The 12,539-nt window shown below is 35.0% G+C and overlaps 1 non-coding gene across 1 annotated transcript; it reads left to right on the forward strand.

Annotated features, from left to right (window-relative positions):
* The first annotated feature begins 10,404 nt into the window (after positions 1-10,404).
* Positions 10,405-10,511, forward strand: LOC116557171. The gene has a single exon (XR_004271383.1). It is a non-coding gene; the product is annotated as a U6 spliceosomal RNA (small nuclear RNA).
* Positions 10,512-12,539: the final 2,028 nt, after the last annotated feature.

Here is a 12,539-nt window from a genome sequence, read left to right on the forward strand (position 1 = left end):
GAGCTCAACCTCAGCTGAGGATGTGAAGGAGACAGCACCATTTTCTTTATACTAAATGCTGTTCACCTTCCATGCAGCCAAATCAAACTCAGCTTCAACATTCCGCTTAAAGTCCATGAAGCATAGCCTGACATCAATAGCCTTCAGTGATTTCTCTAACATCTGGAAGGTTATTTTACTAAAGGTAAGAACAAGTAAGCATTCATTTTAAACAATTAGGTTACTAATAAGGAACTTTTTTCTAAATATAGTACCTTAGATATTCAATTAAGACTTTAAAAAAGTGTGAAATCATTCAGAAAGCAAAGATCAGAATTACTTTTAAAAACAAAATGGCAACACTCACAGGAACCAACCTACCTAAAAGATAATAATAATCTCTTTGCCATTTCAAATATACAAGATATTGTCTCTCCTTTTACCAAAAAAGTTGTCTTCTTATAACAAATGTTTCACTCATAGGCGGGTGTTGAACAATGAGAACACATGGACACAGGGAGGGGAGCACTACACACTGGGGTCAGTTGGGGGGAAATAGGGGAGGGACGGTGTGGGGTGGGGAGCTGGGGAGAGATAGCAAGGGGAGAAATGCCAGATGTAGGTGATGGGGAGGAAGGCAGCAAATCAAACTGCCACGTGTGTACCTATGCAACAATTTTGCACGTTCTTCACATGCACCCCAAAACCTAAAATGCAATAAAATAAATAAATGGGGGAAAAAATACATTGAGGACAGGAACTCTATCCCTGTTATTTCTTCTTTTTTCCTTTACAATAGAAACCCTTACCTTCATTAAAGCACAGACATAATCATTATTTCTAAAACTTAAAACTTTAAGCTAAATGAAAAACAGCTAATGTTTTTGCTGTAAGGTAGTTTGCCAACTTTAGAAAAATATCTTCAATTCTCAAACAGATGGCAAGGCCACCTTTAAAAAATATTAAGCTTGCTAAAATAGATACAAACTGATAGTTCTACTTCTGATAAACGCTGCTGTGGACAACCTAATGCCTCCCATTCTGTTTCAGTAATAAATCACTTTCCTGACTTGAGTTAGTAATGAGATTTTTAATCATGTGGATTGAACATATCCTCCAGTTAATAAAAAAACGTATCACCTCTTTTTTATCTTTAATAAAAGATTTGTACACTGCTCAAATGATTGGTATTACATTTTTAAAGAACCCGAGATTGATGTTTTTCAATTCTCCTTTCCATTTTTCTGGGCTTTTATAATTCAAAGGTAATATGCCCTGTAATTAATAATTCATAGGGTAATTTTAAGGCTTTTATTCAGAAACCTCTTTCCTATTGACTTTAGAATATGTCATAAAAATGCAGGTATTAATATCTTGGCAATTCCCAGCTCTGTATGGATGAGGTCCTTGAATTTAAACAATCCAAGATTGGTGCTTCAAAAATCAGGAGACATAATTTTGAACCTTAAGGTTCAGAAAAGACAAATATCTTTTTAAAGTGCTATTTACACCATTATATTTCTTTCAACTGACAATTAACCACAGGCACATTTCTCTTGTTATTCAGGTAATTGTCAGGATTTATTTTTTTTAGCATGACGATTATTTTGAGGAATAAATCAGAGGCAAACAGTTCTATCTGAAAACATTTTTTAAACTACCGTTCTAAATGTGCATTTAAGCATCTGGATTTACTAAAAGATTCATTCAAAGACATTTTTACCTGAAGGTAAATTTTGTTTTTCTCATTATTATCTTTCAGGCACAACAAAGTAATATGTATGAGGAGGGGAACACAGGAAAATAATCTCCACATTTTTTCTCTTTTAAATATTTTTCCACACACTGCTCTGGAAATCTATCTGATCAGAGAGTATCAGGGTGTCACTCACCAAGTTTGTTAGAAAGTGATCCTTACAAGGGCACACAAAAGAGTGTGCTAGTGTTTACTCGTCAGTAAATTCAACTCCATTCTCATAAAACTGCCAGGCATCAAATAAGTATAATTATGAATGGAAAAGAGTACTGTAAATATAAAGGGCTTCAGAAATGCAAGAGGTGTGATCATCTGCCAAATGGCCCACATTTGTCTCATGGAATCTTGATAGAGTACAGATGGAAAAATATGCACCTATTCCTACCTGTTGAAGAACAGCTCCAAGTACATCAGGTTGCTGAATAAGCAATGACCCTCTTGTTTAGAAAATAAATCATGGCAACAAATAAACAACACAATACTATCTTCCTACCACTTTGTGAACAAGAGCAGTAGTGGATACACCCCTGAATTTCTTGAGCAATTCACAGGACTGGACATTTATAATAAGGGTCAGTAAGGATTAAACAATAATATCTGAAATGTGAAGAGTAATATTCGACCCACTCAGGCACTTGGAGTCTCTGTTCCTCTAATCCTTCACCTATAAAAGAAAACAGCCATCTAATCCAGATGTTGTGAAAATAGTTTAGATAAGACCAATAAATCTGAGTCATTGCTCTACTACTACAAAATATGACTTGTAATAAATTTCTTTCCTTGGATATAAAGAGTGCCGGAAACCATTGTAAATTATATGCAAGGAGGAAGCTGTGGTACTTCAAGAATTTTTTCTGGCCAAGAACTAAAACTTTAAGATTTACTGTGCTTTGATCAAGGATTTCCTAAATAACTCAAGTTGGGCCTTAATTTTTAAAGGTCGAGGTAGAGGCCATCATTAGCTAAAGGGAGCACTATGTTTTACTTTTGATTCAGATTTGGTATGACAAGACAAATAAAATAGCTTTTAGAGCAAAATATAGAATACAAAAAATCCATATGTCAGAAAACTTTCAGTTATACCTCTTGATGAGTTATTATTTTACTCATTCATGCAAGACTGGCATACACTATATACTGTAATAACAGTTTCTATACAGAGCAAGACAAGCTTCCTGTCCTTAAGAGGCCTGCTGATACACACAAGTGAGACACACAAGTGAAGAAATACATGTCCTTACACACATGCTATAGAAGCATATGACAATATAGGGGCCTAGAGAAAAGATGTCAGTTCTATGTGGGGAGTGGCAAGGTAGGGAGGGGTGTTAGGGATACTTCACTGTGAAGTCAGTGTTGAAAGGTGAACAGGCTTTCATCAAGTGTGTACGAATATAAAGAAGGTCATTCTAAGCATATGGAGGAGCAGGAGCAAAGGCACCACAGACCAAAAATCATGCTTGAGCAATGGTTGAATCACAGGGTATTGGAAGGTTAGAAGAGGTTCTGTAAGAGAAAACCACTTAAGAGATCACTAGATTATGCATTAAGTTAACTTTCTTTAACATTTGGATGGTGGTCAGTGGCCGATTCAGAGCCATTAAAAGGTTATAATTATATGCTTAGTTTTTCATGTTAGAAAGATCACATTGGTAACAGCATGGAGGGTGGACTGGAAGGGTAGACTGTAGAGATTCCAAGATTAATTAGAAGACTCTGGAAACAGTTAAGATGGTAGCTAATGGGGCAGAGCTAAAGCAGAAGTGGTAGAGATCAATATATTAGATATTAAGAAGGTAGCACTAGAAGCACATGGTGACTATCTGGATTTGTGAAAGGAAGGAGAATAGAGTGGTTTTAGGATGAACTTTCAAAGTGCTGGGACTACAGGCATGAGCCACTGCACCCAGCTGAGTATGAACTTTCAATTTCTTCTTTGGTACCTAGAAGATGATGTTATTCATAGAGATGGGAATGTAGAAAGAGTTGTAGGTTTGGACTTAAAGGTAATTTCATTTATTCCATAAGTAGCATTTGATTTCCTAAGTCCATCAGTGTAAAAGACCAGGAGGCGGCTTGAATATACAGGTCCAGAGCCCAAAAAGGGCCAAGCTGGTGAAGTAGACTCAGGACTCCTATTAGGAACAGTTGATGCCTTAAGAGATCACCAACAAGGACTATTTCCCTGTATCAGAATCACCAAAGTTTATGTTTAAAAATATATATTTCTAGGCCTTTCCACAAATATACTGGGTCAGAATCTTGGGTTTGGGCCCAGAAATCTACATTTCAACAAAATTTTTTAGGTATTCTTTGGCTTACTAAAAATTGATAGGAAGAATATTTCTCTTCTATTCATTGCTAAATGTCTAGTTTTTTGAAGAGCCTGGCACACAGCAGGTTCTTATAAATAATTGCCAGATGAATGAATAAAAGAAAGAAAAAAGTAAAGAGCTAAGAACATTTTGAATACTTCTTATCTCCTACTTACTCCTTAAATAAACAATTTCTCTTTGGAATTCTAGAAATACATTCCTATAGGCTTATTTTGTTCTATGTACTGTATTCATTACAAAACTAAGCATATATTCCTTTTTTCCCCAACATTACTTATGGATTACTAAGAAAAATGTGGAAACCCCTTTCATGTAGCTGTTTCAAAGTATATACACAATTTTTACTTTTTAATGGATAAGTATTTGGATACATGAAACATCATTAACCGTGAAAGTTCTTTTTAAGGCTTTAATTATCATCTGCTAGCTTTTCTTTCCTGTTTCTTTATATTCATTATTCATTCTCTCTATCCTACATTTTAAAAAATCACTGACAATATTTCTTGAAACTTCAGTTACTAACCCCATTGCCCCTGACGGCAGTCTCCAAATTCCAACTACACTTTTTCTTATAACATTGCTTTTTATCTGTTTCCTTTTCTCTGACTGATTTTTTTTTTCTTCTCCTTTCAAATGCCCACCTGCTTTCTCTGCTCTTGAACTCGAATGGGTTGTTAGCAGCAAAGAGATGAGAGACCTTTCTAGCTGCTGGAGAGAAGTTCTGAAGTGGTGTGCATCATCTGGCTCCAGTCTACAGGTCACCTCAGACCAGCAGGAAAAGAAATTAGACCCTGCATTCCACGTATGAAGGCATTTTGTCTGCAAGGCAGCACCGCAGTGATAGCCCAGGCACAGATTGGGGACATGCTGAAAACTTTCAACATCCCCGCTTCATATTTGATGGACACAAAGAGAAAAAAGACTGGCTTTTGAAAGATAACTTAACCTTCTTGGAAAGTAAATCAAACTCAGAATCCTCCCAGACACCAGGTAACTCATTTTCCAACTTCATCCTGGCCAGGCTGTTTGACCCTGCTTATTTGGTGGGAGTCCTTGGGGGCATCTTCTCTGATTGAATCCAGCTGCAGTCTAATGGCCAGCTGTCCTCTCAGCCTCTGATCAGGACCTTTCAAAGGTCTAGTCAGAAACTCCTGGGGAGTGGTATACCGTATCAGAGACCTGAGTGTGCTCCAATTTGTCATGGTTCTGATTAAGTGGATACATAACAGATGGTGTCTTGTTTTAGATGGAGATGAGTAGGTGAGAAATTGTCTGGCTATGTTGAATTCTTTTAATTAAAAAAAGAATGGGAAAAATAATCTGCAGCTGGTATGTCATTTTTACCTCATAAGCACAGCTTTCTTTCATTCAGTCATAAAAGGCAAGAAGAGAAAACACAAACTCTCTCAATTTGGGACAAACCTAAGAAAGTCATTTCCTCTGCGGTATGAATATAGGGTTAGCAAATGATTTCTTTAAAAAACAAAAAAACGGTCAAGTGCATTTATTTTTCCTTTGAAATGGATACCAACAGAGTAATGGAATTATCTGTGCAACAGTTCTCAAAGATATGTCCCCAGACCAACATTTTCATTATCACTTGGGAATGTGTTAGGAACAAAGTCAGGCTCCACACTGGACCTTCTGAGTTAAGAACTCTGGGTTGAGGAGTCAGGTAGGGCCCAGAAACATGTATTATAACAATACATGTGGGCTAAGTGATTCTGACATGCATTAAAATTTCAGAACCACTGTCTTAGAATACTGAAAACTCACTGTACTGAAAAGAAGGTTATTAATTTTTAAAAGATTTTCAGAATCAATCCCCATATTGATAAACTTTTTTAGTATTTATCAAATGCTTATACACCACAAGGAAACTGAAGCACAGAGGGTCTAAGTAACTAACCTGGGTAAAGCAAACTATGTATTAAGTGGCAGAGTTAGGATTTGGACCCAAGAAGTCAGGCTTTTGAATGCAGGCTGGTCAGTTTTCCCATGTGCTCTTCAGGAAGCCTGCTTTATCAGCAGACCTAGAGGTACTATGTATGGCTTAGGTAGCACACAGTCCATGCCACTCAAAAGTTTCAATATTTTCCTGTCAATACCTCATATTCTTTTTCCCTCAAACTCTGTAAACTCTATATTTAGTTCATTTATTACCTTATTATCCTCTATTAAAATGTAAGTTTCATGCAAAATGCATTTAATTTTTTTTTTACTATGGAAATATTCAAACATATGTGAAAGTAGAGAAACAGTATAATTAACCCAATTTATCTGTTACCACTTTCAACAAATACCAGTATATGGGTAATTCTTGTTTTATCTCTATTTCTACCCATTCCCTATACCCCAGAGTATTTTAAAGTAAATCCTGAACATCAATCATATTATTTCTTCTGTAAATATTGCAGAATAAACACCTAAAAGAGCTCCGAAAAATATAACTTTTATATGATAGCTTTAAAAAATACCTCTAATTTCTTAAAGTCTTCAATGTCCAAGCAATATTTAGATTTTTCTAATTTTTCTAAATGTTGCTTTAAAATGTATTTGTTTAAATCAAGATCCAAATAATGTCCATATATTGTGATTGTTGCAAGGCTCTTTACATGGCATTATGTCTATAGGTTTCCCCATCATCATTCTGTACCTATTTCTCCAGTTTTTTTCCCTTGAAATATTTTGTTGTTATTATTATTGATAAATCAAGTAATTTTATCATATTAAGTAGAGATTAGCAAACTTTTTCTATATAAGGCTAGGTAGTAAATATTTTATGTTTTGAGAGTTATATGTGCTCTGTTTCAATTGCTGAACTTTGCTGTTCAATCATAAAACACCATAAACAATATGTAAGCAAATGGACAATGCTGTGTTGCAATAAAACAGTATTAAAAATAGGTGAAGAGCCAAATTTGGTCCACAGGTCATAGTTGCTGATCCTTCCTATGGAATGCCATAGTCAAATGTCATTAATTACCCACCTATGAAATCCTTTATCAGGTCTTCGGTTTCTTGTAGTTTCTGTAAGTTGGTAGTTAAATCTAAAGGCTTAATCAGATGTTGGTTTGATTTTGTTTTCTTATTCATTTATTTTTATTTTGTGAGACAACTTATATACATACATATTTTTTATACATCAAATATACATATACATAAAATATGTATACATATATATATACAGAACTCCCAAAGTTCTGTAATTTCAGAACTTTTGGAGGTTGAGCTGGGAAGACTGCTTGAGCCCAGGGATTTGAATCACACCTGGGCAACATAGTGAGACCCTGTCTCTTAAAAAAAAAAAAAAAAAAATTAACCTTATCAACCTTCAACCTATATCTTCTTCCACTCATGCCAAAAATCTGGGATCTCAAGGCCATGGACATAATTAGCCATTTGATTTATCAAATGTCTCCCAATATAGACCTAACAGACTCATAATAATAATAATATTACTTTCAAAAGTATTATAACTTAAAATATATATACTTACATACATATATGTGGAACATGTATACATACATGTATGTATATAAATTGTCTCAAAAAATTAAAATATATAAAAAATGGGAATGGGTGTGTATATATGTGTGTGTGTATATGTATATATATATATAAAACTTTCATTAGGGCGTTATTACAACAAACAGAAGAAAACCAACAAAGAAGCAGTGTACATTCATCAGTGTACTTCTATCACATTTTGAGATGTATTTATTCATTAATGATCATTCCCCAGATCTATTAATAACATCTCAATAGCTAGAAGATGGTAATATTCTTATTTCATTATTACTTCTTATTTATTAGGCAGAACAGTGCTACAAACAGAAATTATCTTTGTTCACCCTGAAGTACAGTTCATACACGAAAGACAAAATAATTGCTTGATGATTTAGCTTATCACAATGAGTTTGTTCTCTAGCATCCTTCAAAGATATCTAAACTTTTAAAGTATCAGTATAAACCTATGATATAAAATATTTGAAATTCCTTAATTAATTGCCCCTGTTATTCATATGGCGCACAAATTTTTCCATCTTTGTTCAGTAGAAGTTTTTCCAAATTGTGTCTGATTCTTTTTGGCACAACCCTACTAGCCTTTGAAAGCATCCCTATTTTAAATTATGGCAAGATGTTTCAAATTTATCTTATAAATTATCTGCCCCAGATGCTGAGTTATCCATTTCTCCAATGAGTCCTGGTTCCTTTTACTGACAAAAGGCATTTAGAGACCATAATCTGAGCATTAGGGTTCTGTTTGCTAATGGGTTAGTCATTGTTTCTAGGGTTATTCAGTGAACAGAGCTGGAAATTATTTTCTTAAGAAAACATGCGTAATGAGTTTATATAGAAGCCCCAAACATTTTTGGCCAGGCACAGTGGCTCAGGCTTGTAATTTCAGAACTTTGGGAAGCTGAGCTGGGAAGACTGCTTGAGCCCAAGGGTTTGAGACAAACCTGGGCAACATAGTGAGACCCTGTCTCCAAAAAAAAAAAAAAAAAAAAAAAAAAAAAATTAACCTTATCAACCTTCAATCTGTATCTTCTCCTAATCATGCCAAAAATCCGGGTTCTCAAAGACGTGGACATAATTAATCATTTCCTTCATTAAATATCTTATAGTATAGGCCTAACAAACTCAGAATAACAATATTACTCTCAAAAGTATTATAACTTAAAATAATTTAATATTATTTTTAAGTTCTTTTTGTCATTTTAAGCTCTTTTTGTCCTAGGGATATACAATCACATTTCTGAATTTTAAAATCACCTGGACTAGTTCCTTTCTATGTGACTATTCTGTTTCTGTGCTCTACAGTATGGTAGCCATAAGCCATATATGGCTAGTAAAAATATAATTTAAGTGACCACTATAACTTAAAATTAAGTTTCTTAGTCATATTAGCTGCATTGTAAGTATCCACAGAGCTAGAGGCTACTATATATTAAATGGTGGAGATATAGACGTTTTCATCATCACATAAAGTTCTATTTGGTAAACAGTTAAGTTTATTTTCTTTTTAAAAAATTTTTAGAAATTCCTTTTATATGTATTCTACTTTGTTTTGTTATTAGGTGAAACTCTACAAAATTCCAAAGACAAATCAATAAACAATATATACTCAAAGAAGTCTAGTTTCTATTCCTGCCCCCTCTACCCTGTTTTCTCCTTCCCACAACAGATAAAGTTTTAACATTTCTGTACTTTATCTGTCTATTGATTTTATTCGTAATGTAAACAAATATATGTGTGTTTACAGACACACACACACACACACACACATATATATATAGCACCTCTATTTTCTTACATAAATGACAGCATACTATTTATTATTTAATTGAATGGTATTTTTCTATGATTTACAAAAAATGCAGTATAATATAACCACTAATTATTTAGAAATAAATCAGTGATAACTCACCATTAAAGTCTTTTTAAAAAGTGTACTTGGCGATACAGAGAAACCAATGAGACACTAAATCCCAAGGAAACTTAAAGATTAGGGCAATTATTAATACAGTAACTTAAAGCTCAAATTCATGATCAAAAGTAAATTCTGAAATTTCAAGTGGTGAGTGAAGGGTGCCATGTGTGTTGGAACACAAGAATGACCAGATCAGCCCAAAATGATGCCAGAGAGTGATACTGACTTGCTCTCCAATAAGAAAATTTTAGATCTATCTGAATTGGTTGCCAACAAATGCAATTTTTTTTTGGAAAGGGTGGAACATGTTCATATTTCCTTAGTTTTTGTCAACAACTTAACAGCTGTGTTCCAAATGGACTGAAGTTGAGCCAAAATATTGTCTGGCAGCCCTGAAAACAAAATCTGACAATAATTGATTTTCAGAGCATTCACACTATGAATCCCAACATTCCACAGTCTGGGACATTGGGGAGATAAGGGGGTGGTGAACATAGATCTTTATTTTCTTATTTCTAGATAGTACATGGCCAAGGAAAGTCTAAACAAGAGATTAGTCCCATCATTGTGTCCTATTTCTTCAGACAGAGTGAAATATCTATAAGATACATAAAAAATATCTTTTTCTACCTGGAGGCTTTGTACTAATCTAGAAGGAGCCTTGGTTACCATTATGCCACTTTGATGACACAAGACAGTGTGCATGTAAGCATGATATCCCCCTTTGAAAATATGAGAAATGTAAGTATTACATCCAATGCTGAGGAATATATGGAAGGCAACTCTCACAAGTTCTCAGAAACCTGTGATTCTTACAAGAAGAAATAAATGAAATATAAAGTGCTGAACATATTTCCCTTAGAGATGTTCTCCAAAGCTAGTGAAAGGCATTGCAGGTGCTCACTTTGGCAGCACATATACTAAAATTGGAATGATACAGAGAAGATTAACATGGCCCCTGTGCAAGGATGACAGGCAAATTCATAAAGTGTTCCATATTTTTCAGATTCACCAGGGTTGAAATGAAGGAGAAAATGCTAAGGGCAGCCAGAGAAAAAGGTCAGGTTACCCACAAAGGGAAGCCCATCAGACTCACAGCAGATCTCTCAGGAGAAACTCTAAAAGCTAGAAGAGAGTGGGGGCCAATATTCAACATTCTTAAAGAAAAGAACGTTCAACCTAGAATTTCATATCCAGCCAAACTAAGCTTCATAAGCCAAAGAGAAAGAAAATCCTTATGGACAAGCAATTGCTGAGAGATTTCGTCACCACCAGGCCTGCCTTACAAGAGCTCCTGAAAGAAGCACTAAACAAGGAAAGGAACAACCAGTACCAGGCACTCCAAAAATGTACCAAATGGTAAAGACCATCGACACAATGAAAAAAATGTGTCAACTAACAGGCAAAACATCCAGCTAGCATCAAAATGGCAGAATCAAATTCACCCATAACAATATTAACTTTAAATGTAAATGGGCTAAATGCCCCAATCAAAAGACACAGACTGGCAAATTGGATAAAATGTCAAGATCCATCGGTGTGCTGTATTCAGGAAACCCATCTCACAAGCAAGGACACACATAGGCTCAAAATAAAGGGATGGAGGAAGATTATCAAGCAAATGGAGAGCAAAAAAAAAAAAAAAATGCAGGAGTTGCAAGCCTAGTGTCTTATAAAATGGACTTTAAACCAACAAAGATCAAAAGAGACAAAGACGGGCATTACATAACGGTAAAAGGAAATGGTAAAAGGATCAATGCATCAAAAAGAGCTAACGATCCGAAATACATACATACCCAATAAAGAGCACCCAGGTATATAAAGCAAGTTCTTAGTGACCCACAAAGAGACTTATACTCCCATACAATAATAGTGGGAGACTTTAACACTCCATTGTCAATATTAGAAAGATCAACGAGACAGAAAGTCAACAAGTATATCCAGGACTTGAACTCAGATCTGGACCAAGTGGACCTAACAGACATCTACAGAAATCTCCACCCTAAATCCACAGAATATACATTGTTCTCAGGACTGCATTGCACCTACTCTAAAATTGGCCACATAATTGGAAGTAAATCGCTCTTCAGCAAATGCAAAAGAACAGAAATCCTAACAAACCTTCTCTCAGACCACAGGGCAATCAAATTAGAACTCAGAATTAAGAAACTAACTTGGAACTGCACAGCTTCATGGAAATTGAACAACTGGCTCCTGAATGTTGACTGGATTAAACAATGAAATGAAGGCAGAAAGAAAGATGTTCTTTGAAACCAATGAGAATGAAGACAAAAGGTACCAGAATTTCTGGGACACATTTAAAGCAGTGTCTAGAAGGAAATTTATAGCAATAAATGCCCACATGAGAAGTGAGGAAAGATCTAAAATTGACACCCTATTGTTAAAATTGAAAGAGCTAGAGGAGCAAGATCAAAAAAACTCAAAAGCTAGCAGAAGACAAGAAATAATTAAGATCAGAGCAGAACTGAAGGAAATAGAGACACGAAAAACCCTACAAAAAAATCAATAAATCCAGGAGCTAGTTTTTTGAAAAGATCAACAAAATAGATATACCACTAGCCAGATTAATAAAAAAGAAAAGGGAGAAGAATCAAATAGATGCAATAAAAAAACGATAAAGGTGACATCACCACTGATTCCACAGAAATACAAACTACAAGCAGAGATTACTACAAAGAACTCTATGCAAATAAACCAGTAATCCTTGAAGAAATGGATAAGTTCCTGGACACTTGCACTTTAAAAAGCCTAACCAGGAAGAAGTTCAAACCTTGAATAGACAAATAACAAGGACTGAAGTTGAGGCAGCAATTAATAATCTACCAACCAAAAAAAGTCCAGGTCCAGATAGGTTCACAGCTGAATTCTACCAGACATGCAAAGAGGAGCTGGTACCATTCCTTCTGAAACGATTCCAAACAATACAAAAAGAGGGAATCCTTCCCACAACATTTTATGAGACCAACATCATCCTGATACCAAAACGCAGCAGAGACTCAACAAAAAAAGA

This window comes from Sapajus apella, unplaced genomic scaffold (genome assembly GCF_009761245.1).
Source record: "Sapajus apella isolate SASKATOON/1434 unplaced genomic scaffold, GSC_monkey_1.0 scaffold18, whole genome shotgun sequence".
In the NCBI taxonomy this organism is placed as follows: Eukaryota; Metazoa; Chordata; class Mammalia; order Primates; family Cebidae; genus Sapajus; species Sapajus apella.